We start from the raw sequence: 20702 nt of genomic DNA, 5'->3' as shown, positions 1-20702 counted from the left end.
CAGTCAAGGATGTCTATAGCACAGGAAAAGTTAAGAATTCCTGTTGTGGTGGATTGATCTATGACCTAAGGTTCATTGATAAATGGCTTGGATTCAAATCTTTTTTTTTTATAGGTTTTTATTTTTTGCAAGGCAAATGGGGTTAAGTGGCTTGCCCAAGACCACACAGCTAGGTAATTATTAAGTGTCTGAGACCAGACTTGAACCCGGGTACTCCTGACTCCAGGGCTGGTGCTTTATCCATTATGCCACCTAGCCACCCCTTGGGTTCAAATCTTGATTTTGACATTGTGACCTTGGGCTACTCAAAAGACAAGAAAGTACTGACCCACCAATTTCCCAACTTGGGTTTCCATTACCAATGAAATCACAAGTCCAATCCTTCCCCTATTCCAATGTCCAATTTCCTTCTTGTAACCCAAAAAAGGAGATCTATATATTAGGAGGGAAAGGGCCTCCTTTCAATGATAACTCCTAGATGGAAGGAGTTGACTTGGGGGGTGGTGTATCCTCAGTAGTTACAATGCCTGAGACATAGTAACCACTTAATAAATGCTTCTTGCCACACTGATTGGCTATTCTGGTAAAGGGAGGTGAATTGTGATATAGAAAGATGGGAATACTAGTTCTGAAGTGGTACAATCTAATTAAATAAATATTTATTATACCTATTTGTGCAAAGCACTGCATAGACAAGAGAGGGACAAAAACAAACAAATAATGGAGAAGGGGAGGGGAAGGGAAAAGTATATCATTAAATGTATTAAAATGCGGAGTGTGAATATATATGAGAGAATAAGAACTATAAAAGTCCACAAGAGAGGGAGATGTTTCTAGGAGAAGTGACAATTATATTCAGCTTGTATTATAATAATAATGAAGGTTAATGTGTTCTTTAGATTTTTTTTCCTTCCCCCTTCTCCAGAGTGTCCCAAGAAAGAAGTCGACATTGTATTCCTGATTGATGGTTCTACTAGCGTCAACCCTAAAGACTTTGAGAGGATGAAGGACTTCATCAGAAGAGTGATGGATCAGTTCAAAGGAACCAAAACTCTGGTGAAGGCCATGGGATGAGTGGGAAGATATTTGAATTTGGTTTCTAGAATAGCAATGGGGATTGGAGGAGGTGTTGGGAGCAGAAAAATTTCAGGATGGGGTAGGAAAGGAGTCAGCTAGATGGGGACAACTGGATTGTAAAAGTCAGATAAATTCAGATATGGTTTAATGTTTCTGAGTGGGGGTTCTGAACACCTTTTCCAAAGTAATACCAGTTTACCCTCCTTTCTTTTTTTTCCCCCAGTTCTCTTTGATGCAGTACTCTAATATATTCTGGCCCCAATTTACCTTCAATGATTTCAGGAATAATCCTAACCCAGGAATTTGGGTGAATGGCCTCAGCCATTCAAAAAGTAGTGTAAGTTCTTACCTTTTCTGGTAATCCCACTCTAGGACACCCTGTTGTATTTCTTCTTCAAATACCAAGTCAATAGGTATTCCCATTGAAATTCTAGTGTCAAAGGCTAAAACACCTGAATACTGATCTCAAGAGTGAATCAGACATGACTAATATGGAAATATGTTAAACATAATTGTATGTGTATAACCTATATCAGTTTACTCACTGTTGTATGGGGGAGGAGGTAGAAAAAAATCTGAACTAAAAATCATAAAAAAAGATGAATATTAAAAACTATCTTTATATATTATTGAAAAAATGAAATAAAATTATAGTTTTTTTCTAAAAGGGTAAATCAGAGAAGTAATGGGAGGTAATAGAAGTCATTTCCTCAGATGTTCATTTAATTCTCTCCCAAACAATATCAGAAACCTATTAACTTCACCAACTTCAGGAAAAGCTAGAATCTAGAAGCTCAAGATGGATTTGCATATATACAGGATATAGGGATCTACAGGGCTTCAGATGTCTTAGGTTCTTCTCTCTTTGCTGTGATGGTCAGCATATGTTGTCTTACCCATATCCAGCTCTATCTGATGTGTGTCTTCCCCAAAGCAGTTTCATATCTGCATGATTGCAGTAATTTCCTCATCAAAATCATCTAGTTCCTTCCTGTGTGGGGTGTGATCTCCTTAAGATATTGCAGCTAGATTGGTGAACTAGGAACCAGAAAACCTGAGTATAGCTAGTTGGGTGACTTTAGTCAAGCCGTTTAACCTAATTTTTCTCCTCCATTAAATGAGGATAGCTCATATTTGTCTTGCATTTATTTCTGGTTATTGTAGGGATAAAATAATAGTTGTGAAAGTTCACTCAAAACATAGATGTGCTATACAAATTTAGAATGTTTATCATTATTAGAATGCTGCCCTTTTTTTAGAGATAAACCATATTGGGTCTAGAATAGTGTAAAATCCATCATCTCTGCTTTTTCCACTCCTAGAATATATATCCCCTACTATATCTCACTCTATATTATATTATTTTTGGATTATAAACTTTGAATGGAAAGGGTCTTTAAATCTAACCCCAGATATTAAAAAAGAGAAAAACAAAGTTTAGAGAACTTAGGCAATTAATACATATAGCTAAACAGTCTCATAGGCAGGATTGGAACCTAGATCTTCCCTGTTTGATCTATTATTTACTACACCTCACCAATTCCCACAAGCCAGGCACATCTCAGGTTTGGACTCTTCAGCAACCTGAATATTAGAAAAACTCAGGTTCAAACCTGAAACAATTATTGTTTACTTCTGGGGAGGTCATTTAACCAGCCTGAGCTTTGGTTTCTTTGACTGCAAAATAAGAGACGGGAACTCAAAGACATCTAAGGTCCTTTCCAAATATGCTAAGATCTTATGAACTAGCTTTGTTTTTGTTTCTATTGAGCAGCTGAAATTTCCTTCTTGAATCTGTCGTGACTGAGTTTAGTGGAAATTTGAGACTTTTCCCTTCTCTTTCTTATATAGGGAAGAATTGTTTCAGAGCAATAAAGGAGCTCGGAAGGATGCCACCAAGATCCTCATTGTCATCACAGATGGGAAGAAGGAAGGAGATTATTTGGAATATTCAGACATCATCCCTCAGGCAGAAAGAGAAGGGATTATCAGATATGCTAATGGAGTATTGGACAAGAAAGGTTTTCTCTGGCTATTTCCTTCTAAGGAATGATGATCCTCATTCTTGCTTCCCCTCCCTTGTAGCTTCTTTGCTATACAAATGCATTCTTTAAAGTTCCTTCAGTGCAAATAGCAAACTCTACCTCATCAGATCTTAGGAATAGAGTTGAAAGGTGTCTCAGAAATTCCTCACTTTAACGATGTTGAAACTGAGGTCCATATGGGTTAAGTGACTTGTCCAAAGTCACACAGGGAGTAAGCAATAGAAGTGGAATTTGAATTTAAGTCCCATAATGACAAGAATCTGCTTTTTTCCACTGTATCATGCTGCCTGCCTACCTCATTAGTCTCTGGAACAGAATTGTGATTGTGTTTCCTCAGAGATTGCCAGATGCTAAGAACTTGCTCCCACTCTGACCCTGATTCTACTCTTATTCCCTGTTGATAGGTGGGATCTGCCTTTAGCACTAAGTTTGCCCAGAAAGAACTCGAGACAATTGCTTCTAACCCACCAGAGGAGCATGTATTTCAGGTGGATAACTTTGAGGCTCTGAGGAACATTCAGAACCAATTGCAAGAGAAGATCTTTGCCATTGAAGGTGAGATGAGATTACCAAAGCCTTAGTCCAGGTCCAGCCTAGTACACTCCCATTCATCAGACTTCTGACTTCTAGAGGTCAGTGTTCAAGAGAAAGAGCTGACCGGAGTCAAGAAAACCTGAGTTCAAATGTGACCTCAGAAACGTTAATGTTCCCTATGCCCACGATTGCCTGTATCAGTGTGACACTAGGCAAGTCACTTAACCTCTATTTGCTTCAGCTTCTTTAACTGCAACATGAGGATAACAATAACCTTAAATTTGAAAGGTTGTTATAAGGATCAAATGAGTTAGTATTTGTAAAAAAAAAAACACCACTGTAAATGTTTATAAAACAATACCTAGTACATAGTAGGTACATTAATAGAAATGTATTCCCCCCCTTTTCTATGCCTTCAAAGCAACCATTTCTCAGGCCCAAACTCTTAGTATTTTTTCTACCTGAAATCTGAGTCCCCTCACTTCTACCACCAACTACACATACTCATTCCAAGGCTTTTGCTATCTTCTCAAGGTTCCACTTTCTGACTCAAAGAACTCTCAACAAATATACCTGAGAATTCACAAGCCTCTCTGAATTCACCCCCTCTTGACTCCCCATAGGTACCCAATTAGGGAAAAGCAGTGTTTTTGAACATGAGTTATCTCAAGAGGGGTTCAGTGCTGTGCTTACTCAGGTGAGTTCATCCCCTTTGAAGGTATAGACCTGTGGCAGCTAGGTGATGCAGTGAATAAATCTCTGGAGTCAGGAGGAACTGAGTTCAAATCTCAGTCTTAGATACTTACTAGCTATGTAACCCTGGGCAAGTCACTTAACTTAAAAAAAAAAAGGCAAGGGACTCCAGAAAGTGAGAGATTGAGTTTTACTGAATAAGCAGTCTCTTCTTTGAATGGGAAAATTAGGTTCTTCCTTGATTTTTTAATTTATTTAAGGCAATGGGATTAAGTGACTTGCCCAAGATCACACAGCTAGGCAATTATTAAGTGTTTGAGGTTGGATTTGAACGCAGGTCCTTCTGACTCCAGGGCTGATGCTCTATCTACTGCGTTATGCATTTTTCTCCCCGGCAGAGCCAGTGCTTGGTGCTGTGGGGAGTTTTAGTTGGTCTGGAGGCTTCTTCTTGTACCCCACTGGTGAGGTCCCTGTCTTTTTAAAGACACCACAAGAGGACGAGGACATGACTGCTGCTTATCTTGGTAAGGAGATTGAAAGAAAGAAGAGAAACTCAAAGGGAAGCCTGTCATATTAGAAAAATGAGGAATAGATGGGGGGAAAATGAGGAAAAGGTGAATCAGTTGTTTTTTTTCTCTTCAGGTTATTCTATGGAAATGGCTTTTCAGAAGGGGGTTCAAAAGCTTATCCTAGGGGCTCCTCGTTACCAACACACAGGAATGGTTGTGATCTTCACTCAAATTTCAAGGAGGTGGGAACAAACAGCTGAGGGCAAAGGGACACAGGTGAATAATGAAGTGATTGTAAAGGGTGAGACCTTGGGGTCCTACTCAAGCTAGTTGCTGAAAGCTGATTGCTAAATTTTCAGGGTCATTATTTATACCTAGTATATTAGCAAAAGCAATAAGTTGGGGGCTTGATTTGTGGTATTGCTGATTATCTAAGAAAGTAATGGAGAAAATATTAATGATTAAGCTTTAAAATGCTTCCTGAATACTTCCACACCCCCACCCCACCTCCAACCCCCAGGCAGTTGTTAGACATTTATGGAAATACCAATAGATGTGGTGTGAAAGAGGCAGGGATTCTGAGGGAGGGGAAGACACCTCTGGTGTTCCGGAAGAAGTCCTTGCATCTGGGAAGAGAAAGGAATTATGATTATTTTTTCCTTTTAGAACCCATTCTAGGAGTGGGTGTGGGGAGACCAGAAGAAAGTGGGATTTTTGACTTCTGTCTTCTCAGATTAGCTCCAATTTTGGAGCAACACTATGTCCTGTGGATGTGAACCAAGACCGAAATACTGACCTGATCCTCGTTGAAGTTCCCAATTACTATGAACAAAACAGAGGGGGTCAAGTACATGTCTGTGCCTTACCTCAAAATGTAAGTGGATTCATGGAATACAGAAAGTTCTGGGTGGGGATGAGAATCTGAGATTTGTGGCTGGAAATGTTGCTTGGGTCTTGAAGATGATTGCCATTTTCATTTTACAGAGGGCTTGATGGCGCTGTAAGTCTGTTATCTGGGGACAGCAAGGACATCCCTTGGGCCGTTTTGGAGCAGCTCTGACTGTGCTGGGGGTGATAAGATGATAGATGTGGCTGTGGGGGCACCAGGGGAGGAAGAAAACCACGGAGCAATCTATTTGTTTCGTGGAATGACTGGATCCAACATCAGCCCCTCTTACAGCCAGGTGAGGCTTGATACCAATCTTGGTATTTTCTTTTCCAACTTAATTTACAGGTGAGGAAACTGAGGTAAACAAGATTAAGTGACTTGTCCAGAGTCACACAACTGAAAAGGATCTGAGGCCAGATTGAAACTCAGGAAGAGGAGTCTTTCTGACTCCAAGCCACTCTATCCACTTCACCACTTAGTTGCTTCTATCTGAATATACTTTACCAATGGTTGGTCCTTCATCCTGCTAACAAATCAACCTTCCTAAAGAAAGACTTCCTTCCTAAAGGGTCTGCAGGAGCTCCAAAGTGGCAAACACAAGTAAAAAATCATTCTAGCAATAAAGGTTGCCAATAACCTTCCTTCATTTTATCTTTTCCACAGTTTAAATCTTTTGTTATTGTTTGTTACTGTTCATTATTTTTGTTACTGTTATTATTTGTTACTGTTCAGTTACTGAGTCATATCTACCTTTTCATGACCCCATGAACACAGGAGGTCCTCACTATCTCTCCAAGTCTATCCAAGTTCATGTTTGTTGTTTCCATTACACCATCTCTCCATCTCATCCTCTGCTGTCCCCTTTTCCTTTTGCCTTCAATCTTTCCCAACCTCAGGGGCTTTTCCAACCAAGTCCTGTCTTCTCATTATGTGGCCAAAGTATTTTAAGCTCCATTTTCAGTATTTAACCTTCCAGTGAATAGTTTGATTAATTTATTTAAATATTAACAGATTTGATCTTCTTGCTATCCAAGGAACTCTCAAAAGTCTTTTTCCAGCACCACAGTCCAAAATGATTAAGTAATAATAATAATTAAAATGATAATATATTTGATTATATGAACCTTTTATTGATTTCTAGTTAATTTCATTTATAGTTAGCTTGTCTCCTCCAATTAGAATATAAAATCTTCAAGGATAGGTCTGTATGTCTCATGTGGTAAATAGTTTAATATTTAGCTTTCAGAGCTCTTCTCTCCAACTTCGTCTCTCTCTCTGGCTTCTCTGTTATTACCCATAATAAAAAGTGGATAGAGAACTGACCAGGGAGCCAGGAAAACCTGGGCTCAAGGCTCTGACATATAATGACTTTGTGACCCTTGGGTGAGTTTCTTAAACTCTCAGGATTGTAGGTTACTTTCCAAGGTGTTGACCTGCATTGTTTAAAAGGAGTTTCCTCACCTTAGAATTTCCTATAGCCATTAAATCTTAGTCCAGTCCCTAACCTTCTTCCCTCTCCCCATTCTTTGTATTATCAGTCTATTTGTATATCTTAAATTAAGACTTTTAGCTGACAGGCTCTTCTTTCTGTTTCTGTCCTAAGCTACTGGTTTTTCTTTTCTCCCTATCTGGTCTATTTTATCCTCAAAATTATCTTCCCATGATCTCTGATTCTTCCCACATTATCTTCTTAGAGAATTATATGTTCCCAGTTTTCTCCCAGAATCCAATATTTTGGGCAATCACTGAGTGGGGGACAAGATCTCACCCAGGATGGAAGGGTAGATGTGGCTGTGGGAGCTCAGGGACAGGCGCTACTGTTCAGGTGAGAATAACCCTACTCTCTCCTATTTATATCAAATGTCCTGCTTCAGGACACCCCAACTCTGCTCCCAAAACTCAGTTGTCATATTTTCCACCTTTGCTTTATGCTCCATAGGACCCGGCCCATTCTCAGAGTTGAGGTTTCCATGAACTTTGAACCCTCAGAAGTGGCAAGGTCTGTGTTTGACTGTCAAGAGTCAAAACCCACCAGTAGGGAAGCAGGGAAGGTCACAATCTGTTTTACTGCCCAGAAAAGCTCTCCGGACCGTCTGGGTGAGTCTCTCACCACTCTGTGGCACATCCTAGGAATCCCTGCCTCATTTCCTAGAGCAGACGTGGAAGCTCTAGGCTTCTTGTGTCCTCTCAGTTCCTCCCCCTCCCCCACTAGATATTCTTTTTACATCTAGGGGAGGTAAAAAGTTCTCTGAATTATGACCTGACATTGGATCTGGGCCAGATGACTCCTCGTGCCATCTTTGAGGAGACAAAGAACCAAAAGCTGAATAGAATTCAAATCCTAGGGCTTACAAAGTATTGTCAGAGTATGAAGTTGCTATTACCGGTAAGTTTGGGGTAGGCTGTCTGGTTTCTAAGAGGGAAATGATGAGACCCAAAGTATTTTTGGAGGGCTGGCAAATGGAGGGGCCAGGAACAGAAAGTCTTGCCGATTTTCTGGAAATTTAGTGCAGAAAATTGGAAGTCTGAGGGTAAGGATACCTGATTTTCCTAGGGCTGCGTGGTACATTCATTGGCTCCCATCATTCTTCGCCTCAATTTTTCCCTGGAGGGAGAGCCCATATCTGCATCTGGGAATCTCTGACCTGTGCTGGCTGAGGGTTTTCAGAAATTCTTCACTGCCTTTGTGAATGCTGGGAAAAGAACTGCTCCAAAAAAAATTAAAAAAAAATAAAAAAAAACAAAAAAGAGAGAGAGAGAAAAGAACTGCTCTAGAGTGGTTGAGGGAAAGGAGTAGAGAAACCAGAATGTCTGGGAAGGCAGTAGGGCTTGGAGAGATGAGAATACTAAGATCTTTTCTTTTCCATTTCCTCCATCCCTCCCTTGCTTCCTCCCTTCCTTCTCCTCTTCTTTACTTTTTTTTACTGTTCCTTCTCATTCTTTCTTCTTTCTCTTCTCTCTCCTCTTCCTCTCTTTCCTCTTCTTTGACTTCTTTCTCCTCCCTTCTATTTTCCTCCTGCTCCTCCTTGCTTTTTTTTTTAACAGTTCCCCTTTGAGAAGAACTGTGGTAGAGATAACATCTGTGAAGATGACCTCAGTATTACATTCAGCTTCCTAAGGTAAAAAGCGCTTGCCACACTTTCCACCTTCAACTACTATACTACAATATCTAGATATCATAAAATTATAGCAATTAGAGGTGTAAGGGCCTTTAAAGGCTATCTAGTCTAACTTCCTATTCAACACAGGAATCCAGTATACATTATCAAATTCCTTTTATTTTCAAGTCACTGGGCTATTTGAGGAATAACAAGTCTGGGAGGTAGGAACTTTTATCCTCATTTTATAGACAAGGAAACTGAAGGAAATGGAAGTTAAATGACTTGCCCAGCGTCACATAATTAGCAAATATCTGAGGATTCAAACTTAGGTTGTCCTGACTCCAGTGCTCTATCCACTAAACCTAGCTGCACGTAGTACACAAAGGAGAATAATGTGAGGTAAGGCTAGAGAGGGAGTTTGGAATCATATCCTTAAGTGCCTTTAATGCCAGATTGGGAAGTTTGAATTTTATTTGATAAGTGGCACTGAAAGTTTCTGAGAAATGCAGTGATCAAATAGACCTGTGCATATGGACAAGTAATCTGGCAGATCTGTGAAGAATGGCTTGATAGGGAAAGAAGGGAGACAAGGAGATCAGTAAGGAGGTTTGACAATTCTTTTTGGAGATGTTAAAAGGGCATTAGAGGAGAGAGTAAATGTAGGAAAGTACAATAGAGATGCTGTAAAAATTCCTGAGGCTGAATACACAGGACTTGGTAACTAGATGTTGCAAGCAAATGAGAAGGAGGAATCAGAGATGTGAGACTTCAAACCCAAGTGATAAGAATATGATGATGCCTGTAATGACAATAGAGAAGTCAATAGTAAGAACAAGTTTTTTACTTAAGATGAAGAGAGTGATCTTTGGAATGCCTTTTAAAGCATACCTAAGAGATGGTTGTTAGATCTTTAAGTAATTAGTGATAGAGGATGTAGAAAACTATAAAGAAAGGGAACTGAATTTAGCATCAAAAGACAGATTAGAATAGCAAGTCTGCTATTTACTGCCTGGGACTCTGGACAAGCAAGATAAAATAACTCTTTGGGACTTGGTTTTCTCAACAGAGGCAGCTAGGTGGTATAGGCTTGGAATCAGAAAAATCTGAGTTCAAATCTATCCTTGGATGCTATCTAGTTGAGTGGTCCTGGCAAGTGGGTTAACCCCTGTCTGCCTCAATTTCCTCAGCTATAAAATGGAATAATAATAACCCCTGCCCCAGTGTTATGATATGAAAAGTGACTTGCTCATAGTAAATGCTTTCATAAATGCTTATTCCCTTCCCCTTACCATCTGTAAAATGAGGAAGTTGAATTAGAAGATGATCTCTAAAGTCATTTCTAACTCTAAATCCTATAATCCTATGACCCCACAAGTCAGCTTTGTTAGCAAATTCTTCTGTTGAACAGAAATTTGCCACCTTGTGGCTTCTACCAACTGCTCTCCAAAGAACAAATCTATTATTTCCTTTACGTGACAACCCCTGACATTTTTCAGACATCTAATGTGTCTCCCCTTAGACTTCTTTGAGGTAAATAGAGTCATTTCATTCTACTGTTTCTCAAATGACCTGATTTCTAAACTCAGCACCATCCTGGCAACCCTCCTCTGGGTGTACTGGTTTTTCAATGTCCTTAAAATATCAAATTCCATGTTAAACATCATACTTCCTTAGGTCATCTATCAAAAAGGCTTTATAGTTATCCCTGTTAAGTAGAACCTTGCTCATTTTGACCCAATGTTTCACATAGTGGACATTCTTTAGAACTGTGATTCTGTCAGCCAAATATTAGTTATTCTTACCAGGTTCAGACACTGTGTGACTCTGGGCAAGTCACATACTTCTGTATGCCACAGTTTCCTCAATTTAAAATGGGGGTAATAATATCATTTATTATTATACTATTTTAATGTTGTTATATCTAGGGTCAAATGAGGTCAATTGAAGTGCTTGGCACATACAAGGCTTTAAAAAAGCCTTCTCATTCTTCCATCCACCTTACCTAAAATAGTGAAGTTTAATAATGATAAACATTTGTCAGCACATTCTTTGCTAAATATTCACAGAATTGTGAATTTCTTGAATTTCTCTCTGACCAAATTTTTTTTCTCCCTTGTCCAAGGTTTGAACTTTTTTTCTTTAGAATTATTTTATTAAATCATAAATGTACAACAGCTTCTTAACTCTACACACGCACTTAAATTTTTTAAAGGAAAACGTTGTGTCTTATTACACCATGATCCTGGCTAATAGCTTTTCAAAACTTTGAGAAAAATCTTAAAAAAAGAAGGTTTCACATGTCACCTGAAACTTACAAATTTAACATTATCAAAGAAGGAATGATTCTACACTCTTACAAAGACCACTAGAAAGAAACAACAATTAAAAAGCTAAGAAACTGTCTCAAAGGCATTTTTTTGTGTTTTTTGTGTTTTTTACAATCCTTCCTCCACAGTAAGGTAATGTTATTAAATAATCCAATCCATTCACAAAATGGCTCTCTGCATCTGCTCTGGTGTCTTCTGCCATATCACTACATATTTATGCATGACTGAGATAAGAGTTTCCTTAACATTGTTATTTCGATAACCTGAAGTTGTTCTGTTACCTCTGGGCTCTCATCCTCTCCTATTTATACAGTGAAGCCCATGGCAAACAGGCAGAAAAGCTCAATAGTGGCTCCTCCCTCCATAACCCCCACTTCCTCCACTGCCTCCTGGACCATAGTTTCCTCCACCATATGGTCCCCCCATGTTCCTGCTACCACCAAAGTTTCCACTCTTCATTGGACCATAGTTTGAAGGTTGTTGATTATAGTTTCCAAAATCATTGTAGTTCCCACTTCCATAATTGCCTCCTCCACAGTTGTCATAACCACCTCCGTAGCCCCCACCCTGGTTGCCGTAGCCAGGTCCTCCACCAGCATATCCTCCTCTTCCTCCTCCATAACCAGGACTACCTCCAAAATTGCCACCTCCTGGTCTTCCTCCATATCCATTGGAACCATCTCCAAATCCACGACCACTTCCATATCCATCAGATCCCCCTCTAAAACTGCTTCTTGGGCCTGGTCCAAAGTTTCCACCACCACCACGGGAATCCCCAAAACCAAAGTTTCCTCCTCTTCCACTCCTAGAACGCTGAACTTCCTGCATCTCTTGTCTAGATAAAGCTTTTCTCACTTCTGCGTCACGGCCATTGATGGTGTGGTATTTTTGCAATACAATTTTATCCACAGGATCATGGTCATCAAATGTAACAAAACCAAAGCCCCTTTTTTTACCAGACTGTCTATCTGTAATTATTTCGATAGTATCAATTTTCCCATATTCCTCAAAGTCATCTCTAAGGCGATGCTCCTCAGTGTCTTCTTTAATTCCACCAACAAACAGTTTCTTCACAGTAACATGAGCACCAGGTTTTCCAGATTCCTCTCCGGCTACTGCTCTCTTAGGCTCAACCACTCTTCCATCAATTGAATGAGGTCTTTGCAGACATGGCTGCATCTCCTTCAGCCATAGATGAGAATGTTACAAACCCAAATCCCCTTGATCTTTTGCTCGCAGGATCCCTCATAACCACACAGTCTGTGAGTTTCCCCCATTGTTCATAGTAGTTTCTCAAACTTTCTTCTGTTGTTTCAAAGCTGAGACCTCCAATAAACAGTTTCCGGACCTGTCCCTTTTCTCTCGGACGCGGGTGGCTGGACACGGCCCCGGGCCCACTTTACAATGAGGCTGGCCTAGCCAACACGAGCTTCTCCGGCGGCCCCCGGGGCAGGAGACGCCCGTACTAATGCCCGGGAGGTGAAGCCGTCGGCGGCCCGCTCCCTCCGAAGCCACTGGGGCCGGGCAGGGCGCCGCCCCGGCCGGGGACACAAAGTCAAGTCCAACGTAGCGGCGGAGACCTTGACCGTGGGGGGGGGCTCGGAGGCCCCGGGCGGAGCGCGGCCCCCGCTGAGCGCTCCCTCCGGGCCCGGGCCCGGCCACGTGGTGCGCGCGGGAAAGAAGCAAAATGGAGAGGCGGCCCTCCGCCGTGACCTTGGCCGAGACGCCGGGGGTGGGGGGGCTCGGGCCGGAGCCGGAGGCTCCCCCCGCCGCGGGGCCCCCTGAACGTTTTTTTTAAAGCTAATGATAATACTGCTAATGACATTTCTCAATTTCTGATTGATTCCCCCATTAACTCTGCAGCCTACAGACTCTTGTAGTTGGGAGCTCCTTAGAGATGAATGTTGCTGTTAGGGTAAAGAATGAGGGGAAAGACTCCTACAGAACTACAGGCACATTCTCCTATCCTGCAGGCCTGTCCTACCGGCGGATATCACAGACACAGGTAACTTTGGGTTTTCTCTCTTTCTTTTTTTTTTTGTATGTAAGAATTATAAGTTTCTGAGTTTCTCCCTTTCTCTAGAACCAACCACCTCAAAGTTTGCCTCCTGTGACTTGTGAGTCAGGAATAGCTAAAGCTGAGAACCAAAGAAGCAGCTACTGTCGTATTAGTAACCCCATCTTTCAGGAAAAAAAGTGAGGTCAGCAATACTCCCTTTCCTTTTTCCTCCTCCTTTCTTTTTTTCCTTAACTCCTTCCCTTTCATTGTTTTCTCACTTTCTCTCTTCTCTCCCTACATAGGTCAACTTTAATATAACATTTGATATCTCCCCTATGGCTTTCCTTGGAGACAAACTACTCTTCAAAGCCAACATTGACGAGGTGAGATCAATGCCCTTTCTTTCAAAAAACCTATTTTCTGTTAACTGGTTCATTCTACCCTAAATGCTCACTTGGTGTTCTTAGGTACACAGACCTTACTGCAGCCTTCCTTGAAAAAATCTTCCTCTCTTCTCTGCAGTGAAAATAATATACCTAAGACCAACAAGACTGCCTTTCAGTTGGAGATACCTGTGAAATATGCTGTCTACATGGTGATCAGTAGGTACCACTACTCTGTCTCAAATTCCCAGAGAACCATAGGTGCAGTCTGGCTTTCCATCCATCCACCTTGTATGTATCAAACACCTCATTAAACCTCATTTGACCCTCTATATATGGTAAAATGGCATAGACATCTTTTTCACAGGACTGTTCTCACTGGGGGATATCAATTATTCAATGCTCCCTGCCTTCATGAAGAATAGATTTGAGAAGAGAAATTGTGATGTTCTGGTTTCCAGCTTCAAGAGGAAGTCATAGCATTCCAGACTCTCTTCAGATCCCTGAAGGGACAGAGAGACTCTGGGAAGAAGACATATACAAATGAATGAGTGCTACTTATACTTCACATTTCTGCTGTCATATTCAGGTTGACACACAATTCAGGATTCCTCCTATTTCTTAGCTCTACACTGACACTTCATTCATATTTAGGGCCCTTGGCTGGGGTAGGGACTGGGGAAGGGATAGTCTTTTGCCTCAAGGGGTTTATATTCAAGTATTACTACTTTATATCCTGTCTGCTTTCCCATCCATTCTTCCATTAGCCATGAAGAATCTACAAAATATCTCAACTTCTCAGCCTCAGAAGACAAGAGCAGTTATGTTGTGGAGCACAGATACCAAGTGAGAGTTAGGGGCTGGGGACTGGTTTAGGAATCCTGGGTGCTGAATATAAAACTAGAGATGAGAATAATGATGCTGGAGGCTTGTAGGGAAACACATATTGGGGGCAAGACAATTTATTCTGAGAAGGAATGATTAGTAATGGATAGTAGTGCAAAAACAGAAAGTCTAGATCCTACTATCTTAGAAAGAAGCGAATAATTGACGTTGAGAGTTAGTCTCTGGAGAAGAGCTTATGGGGAAATCTGGGTATTGAATACCAGACTCTATATCTTCTATATTTAGGTGAATAACTTGGGTCAACGAAAACTCCCCATCAAAATCGACTTCTGGATCCCAGTAAAGTTGGTCAACAAAGGCATTTGGGATATAACTATGTTCAATTCCTCCCAGGTACATTGCTTCAAATTCATACCACTGGATGAAATTTGAAAGTCTCCATCTCTGTTTCCCCCTGCCTATGACTTTGAAGTATATTCTAGAACCTTTTTATATGCATGAATTCTTGATTTCCTTTCAGATCTGACTCTGGAGTTCCTCAACTTGATCTCATTTTTGACACTCTCTCTCTCTCTCTCTCTCTCTCTCTCTCTCTCTCTCTCTCTCTCTCTCTCTCTCTTTTTCAGAATTTTTCATGCACCACAGAGGAAAATACTCCCAAAATGCTGATTTTGCTGCACAGCTCCAGAAGGCCCCAGTGCTGGTGAGGATGAACTCCAAACCAACTCTTGGGGTAGCTGATCATGATGCTTTATTCACTTCCTTATCACTATCCCCCTCACTATCATCAACATAATGGCATGGTCTTCTTCAATTACAATCAACAACTAATTCTTTATCAGAGTCAATTTGATGATTAACTTGGTCAATTGCAAGTAGAGTACAATATTGTAATTTCCGATCTATCAATCTCTTTTGTTCTCATCCAATCTCTGCTTCACCTTTCTAGAACTGTTCCATTGCTCTCTGCCAGAAAATTCGCTGTGACATCCATCCTTCGACACTCAGGAAGAACTTCATTTTACTATCAAAGGCAACCTGAAACTTGATTGGTTTAGGGAGGTATGGGATTGTAGTACAATAAGAGGCTTTACCTTGCCCATTCACAGTTTAGTTATTTTCTCTCTTCTTTTGCCTGTGCCCAAGAACTTCTTGCTTCATCCCTTTCTTCCCCTCCCCCCCATCCTTTCCGCCCCCACAGAGTACAGCAGTGTATTGGTTACAAGCTTGGCTGAAATAATTTTTAATGGCACACAATATGCACTACTTCCTGAACAGGAGATGTTTGTGAGAGCCCAGGTAACCTCTTTACAAAAATTATATATATATATATATATAAAATCATAAGATCATAGACTTAGAGTTAGAAAGAACCTTAGAGTCAATGGTTTGGTCTCCTCTTTTGACAAATGAGGAAATTGAGGCTCAGAGAAGCTAAAAACTTATTCAGGGCCAGAATTTGAGTCCATCTCCTCTGACTTAATTCTGCATGGAAGGGTATAAATATTCCAAGAAAGGAGTGAGACTTAGATGTGGGAAGACCTGCTATTCAGATAGCAGGGTTCTCTGGTATAAGAAACAGGATTTAGTTTTTGGGGTGTTTAGGGGAGCCTGAAAAGAGAGGAACTGTTTTGGGTTAATGGACTGGATTTCAAAGTTCTAGTAAGAGAATTAAGAAAGGGATGCCCTGAGTTGTAGATAGAACAGATATGGAGGGAAAAAAGAAAAAAGTTAATATGATTAGTTTTGTTAATTGAAATTTCTTTTTTCTCAATATTCCATCCTTCCAAATGATATCCAGACAAAGACTAAAGTAGAAAGATATCAAGTTCATTCTCCTGTCCCACTCATTGTGGGCAGCAGCATTGGGGGATTGGTGCTCCTTGCTCTCATCACAGCTGGATTGTACAAGGTGAAATTCCTCAGTCTCCTATGCCTAATATCCTCCTTTGATTTCTCTGATTTTCTCCCTTCTCTCTCTCTCTCTCTCTCTCTCTCTCTCTCTCTCTCTCTCTCTCTCTCTCTCTCTCTCTCTCTCTCGTTTTATCTTACAACATCCAAACTTTCAGCATATTCCTAATTGAGTACATAACCCACAATATTTGATTTCCTCAAACAATTGTAGCACCTAGAAGTTACCCCAGAATGAAAGTATTATTGAACAGCTTAGAACTAGTTTCTGAGTCCCTCCCAGTGTTTTCACTAGTCAACTGGAGAATACAGCTAATTTAATGCAAAAGTACTCAATAAAATAATATAATAAAGAAATAATAATAAAGCATTTTCTTCATAGTCTTCTTTTGTAAATATATCACCTGTGGAGAGTGGCCATATATAAGAGGTGCAGAGAGACATTTAGGAAACACATTTGGCCATGGGTTCATAAATTTAGAGAACACAAGAGCAAAATCCAACAGTTCTCTATTAGGGAAAACTTTTGACCAAATTCTACACATAGATAGGGAATACTTGCAGACAAGACACACTCATGGAATGATAACATGTCTAGGAGGGCTGACAATATTTTCTGGTGATAGTATTTTGCTGATCTCTCTGGGCCTCAAATTCTGTGTAATTACTACCAAGTGTTGTTGATGGGGTTTGTACCTCCACAATATTGGGGTTGGCACTGGTCTGAGAAAGAATTCACAAGACATGTAGCTCTTCCAGGCAAGTTGGCATTTTATTGGGTACTGTGTTGGCACAGTGGGTTGAGAGTTGGGAGATATCTAGCATAGAGGTATCTACCCTCATTTATACAGGGAAAGAGGATGTAGGAAAAGAGAAGAAATGATCAGACAAATAGTTTTGGGTCTGGAGGTCAGAATTTGGTACCATCAGAGAGTTATAGCAAAGATTGTAAAAAGGACTTTTGTAGATTAAAGAATACTCCCAGTGCTAGAAGCACTTGACCAATCTTAGCATAAAGTTAAAAGTGTTATCAGTGTACACTGATAACAAACACACAGGAAACTCCTTTTTAAATGGAGAGTTCTTACTCCAAGATCCAAACTCTTTGAAAGATAAACCAGATAAATGGTGCATATAGGTTTACAATCTATTAAAAAAAAATCTTGCAAGGGTAGGAATTATGTTAGAAGTTACAATTTGATTTGGGATTAGAAATCCTGTGTTATTGCTATTAATGATGATGATGATGGTGATGATGGTGGTGGTGGTGATGATGATGATGATGGTGTTTGTCCTTCATTCTCAATGAGGACCAAGACATCAGGGAAGTGATACCGTGACATGCAAGTGAATTGGATTTAAGTGAGGGGGTGCTGTGCAAAGTCACCAGCCTCATTCTCTCCTCTAAAGCCTTCTGTGTCCAGTGGCAAGAAACAATTGCTATTTACATTCACTTTGAGTCAACAATGACCAAGAGAGGCTTGGCAGGATCTATTGTTGACCAATCAATGAGCGAGTGATTAGGGTTTAAGGCAAGATCCTTAAGAAGGAAATCTAATCTATGAACCCCAAGATACCTTGTTTCTGTTTTGGTCAGAAACTCTGAAGGTCTTCCCCTCCCAAACTGATTTTTTTCCCCCTAGGTAAAAGAATATTCTTTGCCTCATTTCTTATCTAGCCTTAAATCACCTAATAATGGGCATTGCCTCAATCAGACTGAGACTTTGAAAAGTCTAGCTTTGAAAGACCCCACACTGCATCCAGGGACCATCTTCAGTCATCCTGATCTATATTTGTTATTGGATCAAGGTGAGTCTAGGAGAGAGAAGCTGGTGATTTTGCACAGCCCCATCTCACTTAAATTCAGTTGCATGTCATGGCATCACTTCCTTCAAGACCAAAAGAAATCCTATGTCATTTCCTTTTTAATGTCTGGGTGCTAAACTACAACTGTTCAGCAACACTTACAACAAGGTTCTAAAGTCTTTCTGCTCTGAATATTGCAAGCCCCCAAGTTTTTCCCAGATTTGTGATTCTTTTTTGTTCTTTACATACATTTGCCTAGGAAAGGGAATATGCATTTATATGGTGCCTATTATGTGGCAGATAAGAATTTTACAAATATCTTATTTGATCCTCATAACAACCCTGGGAAGTAGATACTATTATTATTCCCATTTTACAGTTAAGGAAACTGAGGCAAACAGAGCTTAAGTGACTCCTCAGTATCACACAGCTAGTGAGTTTCTGAAGCAGAATTTTAACTCAGGTCTTTCTGATTCCAGGCCCAACACTATTATCCTTTGCTCTACCTAATTACTTTGAATAGAGGGCTCTCATAGGAAGAAAAAAACAAAGGATGAAATTCTGTGGGTAATGCTGCTTCTGCCATTACCTTCACTGAAGTTTTGTTTCAAATTATTCCCTCTATTATGTATACATAGGTAACTTCAAAACTTTCTAGGCATTGAGTCCTACCTTGCACAGTTAAGTAAAATAGTACAAAAGGGCAATATAATTGCAATTGTGAACTTTGGTAATTTTCTGTTTATTAAAGAAAGGCTAGAAGTATACTTTATATAGTACCAGTGCTGACTAATAGTTTTAATCTGTGTTATGTTGCTGTTTGACTCTTTCCTCATATAAGAATTATGATAGTTGTATAAATTGTTTCAGTTCTATTTTGGACATTTTTTTTCACCACTTCATACAAATTCATCCATATTTGTTTGAATTCTTCATATTCATGATTGTGGTACAATAATATTTTAGTGTCATCATTTACCACAATTTGTCCAACCATTATTTAATCATTGGGAATAAATATAGTATATTTCCTTTTTTAATGTTATAATTAGTGTTGTTATGAATATTTTCTTACAGATAAGTCTTTTGCATATTACATAATTCTAATTTGCTTTCCAAAATAGCTGAAGAATTCATAGCCCAACTCAAAGAAAATTACCATACTAGTTTTCCCATATTCTCATCAACATTTTTCTCCCTCCCTCCCTTCCTTCCCCTCCCCCCCCAAAAAAGCAATCTAATTCAGGCTCTACGTGTGTAATTATGTTAAACATAGATCCATTTTAATGACGTTGTTAAAGCTTTCTTCGATATTCTTTCAATTAATTTGGTGCATTGTCATAATTATTTGGTGGTGCAGGTTTATGGATTTGATCCAACCATTCACTCCACCATCTTGCCATAGCTCTTTGCCCCTTCTTCTATTTTCATTGTACCTCTCTTCCTCTTATTTATCACCTTTATTATTGTCATTTTTTAAAATTTATTTTTATTAAAGATATTATTTGAGTTTTACAATTTTCTCCCCAATCTTGCTTCCCTCCCCCCCCCCCACGAAAGCACTCTGTCAGTCTTTACTTTGTTTCCATGTTGTACCTTGATCCAAATTGGGTGTGATGAGAGAGAAATCATATCCTTAAAGAAGAGAAGAGAAGTCTAAGAGGTAACAAGATCAGACAATAAGATATCTGTTTTTTTCCTAAATTAAAGGGAATAGTCCTTGCACTTTGTTCAAACTCCACGGCTCCTTATCTGGATACACATGGCACTCTCCTTTGCAGACAGCCCAAAATTGTTCCCGATTGTTGCACTGATGGAATGAGCAAGTCATTCAAGGTTGATCATCACCCCCATGTTGCTGTTAGGGTATACAGTGTTTTTCTGGTTCTGCTCATCTCACTCAGCATCAGTTCATGCAAATCCCTCCAGGTTTCCCTGAAATCCCGTCCCTCCCGGTTTCTAATAGAACAATAGTGTTCCATGACATCCATATACCACAGTTTGCTAAGCCATTCCCCAATTGAAGGACATTTATTTGATTTCAAATTCTTTGCCACCACAAACAGGGCTGCTATAAATATTTTTGTACAAGTAAAGTTTTTACTCTTTTTCATCATCTCTTCAGGGTATAGACACAGTGGTGGTATTGCTGGGTCAAAGGGTATGCATGTCATGTTGTTTTTCTTAAATTTAAAATCTGTTCCTCTGATCTTTTCTGCCTGTTTTCTTCCACTGTCTTGGTATGCTATTCTCTGTTTCTGATTCATCCCATGCTTTCATCTCTTTCTGGTTCTTAATAATTCTTTCTTTTCCAGTCACCTCACTCCATTTAAAAAAAAATACCCCAACAAATCTTTTCCTTCATTATGACTTTATCCTGATAAGAGAACAGAAAATGTGTGACTCTCACTCATATTACAGTTTCCTTAACTCTAACTCTCTCTGCTCCTCTCTTCCAGCTTGGATTCTTCAAACGTCAATACAAAGAAATGATAAATGACTCTGACAAAGTTGCATCAGACACGACCCTTCCTGAGTAACTGCTTTTCCCTTTATCACCTACCTTTTCTGATGGATGAAGA

At 39.8% G+C, this 20702-nt stretch overlaps 2 pseudogenes; one reads left to right on the top strand and one right to left on the bottom strand.

Annotated features, from left to right (window-relative positions):
• The first annotated feature begins 1388 nt into the window (after positions 1-1388).
• On the top strand, positions 1389-20660 carry LOC141498911 (integrin alpha-D-like; annotated as a pseudogene).
• Positions 11001-13000, bottom strand: LOC141503346 (heterogeneous nuclear ribonucleoproteins A2/B1 pseudogene; annotated as a pseudogene).
• Positions 20661-20702: the final 42 nt, after the last annotated feature.

The sequence above is a fragment of the Macrotis lagotis genome, chromosome X (genome assembly GCF_037893015.1).
Source record: "Macrotis lagotis isolate mMagLag1 chromosome X, bilby.v1.9.chrom.fasta, whole genome shotgun sequence".
Taxonomy (NCBI): domain Eukaryota; kingdom Metazoa; phylum Chordata; class Mammalia; order Peramelemorphia; family Peramelidae; genus Macrotis; species Macrotis lagotis.
Note: the sequence above shows the minus strand (reverse complement) of the source record. Positions and strands in the feature narration are given on the sequence as shown.